This window comes from Gavialis gangeticus, unplaced genomic scaffold, assembly GCF_001723915.1.
Source record: "Gavialis gangeticus isolate Ggan-Ray unplaced genomic scaffold, GavGan_comp1, whole genome shotgun sequence".
NCBI lineage: Eukaryota > Metazoa > Chordata > Crocodylia > Gavialidae > Gavialis > Gavialis gangeticus.
In genome coordinates this window covers 51,213,551-51,215,878 of record NW_017729033.1, presented here as the reverse complement: position 1 = coordinate 51,215,878, position 2,328 = coordinate 51,213,551, and positions in this window count along the sequence as shown.

Here is a 2,328-nt window from a genome sequence, read left to right as displayed (position 1 = left end):
ATACCCCTATTTTCAGCTTCTTTCTATGGAGAAAAAGATATGGGACCCAAGCATATATCAAAACTGTCTTTAAAGAGTGAGATTTATCAGTGTTTGGCATAAATTTAGAAAGCTATATAAGACTGGCCATTTGTATCTGTTGCTAATTTACTTTTAATAGTATGTTCTAACTTGGTAAGCATTTTAAATGAAACATTTTAAATGAAGGTTGAATTTTACCTTTTGAAGGCACAACATTGTTGGGATGTAGGGATAATCTCTTTTCTAATACATTTTGTCTTTCTCTGATTTTTCCTGAAATCCATACACAAAGGACTCCAGGGTTAGCCAGACAATCCTTTTTTTCTTTTTCTTTTTTCTTTTTCTTTCTCTTTTTTTTTTTTGTGTGTGTGTGGGCGGTGGTTCTATTTTGTTTTCTTCTGTTTTATTTTTATAAAACAAGGCTGGCTTTGTTTGGGTATTTTCATTTAAACTCTGCTTGCTAGGGCCTTGATCCTGAAACTTTAAGTACTCTAAGATACCTGAAATAACATTGTTTAGACTGGTCAAAACCTCAGTTTCTTAAAACTAATATTTTTTTAATCAAATGACCACATTTTATTTTTTTTTAAAAATGTTCCATAAAATCTGTCACTGAAAAGGTTGAAATATACAATAAACACAGTTAATTTAAGTCTGTGGGCTTAACTTCCATCTTTCCTTTGTGTAAATTGATCTTTTTACTTCTTAGCAAAAAAAGATTTATATTTATAACTTCCAGCAAGTTAAAAAAAAAGTTCTGAAGTTGAATCTTATGGTCTTCTAAAATTTTAGTTAAAAATATTTTCATTATCTAGTAGGTTCCTCCTTTATGTCCACAGTATCTTTTCCACTTTAAGTCCTGCACTTTCTTTTTCTCAGAGGAATGATGAAGTAATAAGTAAAGCTAACCACACTCTTTCTTGCGTAGAGAGGTACATCACAAACAGGTCTAGGGAGGTGATACTTCCCCTCTGTGTGGCACTGATTAGGTCACAGCTGGACTACTGAGTCCATTTTTGGGTGCGACACTTCAGAGGGGATGTAGATAACCTGGAAAGGGTTCAGAGGGCCACCCATCTGGTTAAAGTCTTACAGAAAAACCCTATGAGGACAAGAGAAGGCTGAGAGGTGATCTTCTGGCTGTCTACAAACTCACTGGGGAGACAGCAGGAAATAGGGGGTATGAAGTTTACCAGGGTGCCCATCGGGGTAACTAGAAACAATGGCCACAAACTGAGGGAGAGCAAATTTAGATTGGACATCAGGAAAAAATTCTTTACAGTGAGGGGTGCCAAAATATGGAATGTGCTTCCAAGGGAGGTGGTGCTGTCCCCTTCCTTGGAGGTATTTAAAAGGAGATTGGACAGACACCAGGGAGGGGTCATCTGACCCCAGCACTCTTTCCTGCCCAGGGCAGTGGGTCAGACTCAACGGTCTAATAGGACCCTAAAATCTATTAAATCTATAAATTTTAAAGACATAAGTCTCAAACCCCTTCAGGGTACGTTAGCATGGAATTGCTGATACAATTCCAGATTCAGGTTTAAACTAGCCAACCCTGTAATTAAATCAGATAGGAAAAGAGTTGAAATCTTGTTTGTGAAAAAGAGAACAACACACGGTGTTTGTAAGTGATAGAAAAGTTGGTAGTTAGTTCGAACATACCTATTGATGCTTCTTCTCTCAGCTTAATGGAAAGGATATACAAGTCTAAGATATCTTCACAGTGAAAACTTAAAAACAATGATTAATTTTTCTCCCATTCCATTTCACATGCAAACTTGTCAACTGAACTGTAAAAGCAAATTTCTTCAAGTGGTTTTGAAATGTATCACAGGAAGCAAACTATCTCATGCTGAGAAACTGATCTAAAATATTTGGGGTTAAACTTTCAAAGAATACTTATTAAACAACTAGTATAAGAGAAGCAAAGACACATTTGCATAGCTCTAAAGAAACAACTGTGCAATTACAATTAGAAAAAACTTATGCAATGAAAAATAAGATTGCATGGGCCTCAGTAATGCCTGTTTCACTGAGGTAAATCAGAGTATTTTCATAGTTTCATAGTTTCTAGGGTCGGAAGGGACCTTAGCAGATCATCTAGTCCGACCCCCTGCCATGGCAGGAAAGAGTACTGAGGTCAAACGACCCCAGTAAGGTGGTCATCCAACCTCCTCTTAAAAACCCCCAGGGTGGGAGCCTGCACTACCTCCCTTGGAAGCTGGTTCCAGAGCCTAGCCGCCCTGACCGTGAAATAGCGCCTCCTGATGTCTAACCTAAACCTACCCTCTGCCAGCTTGTGAC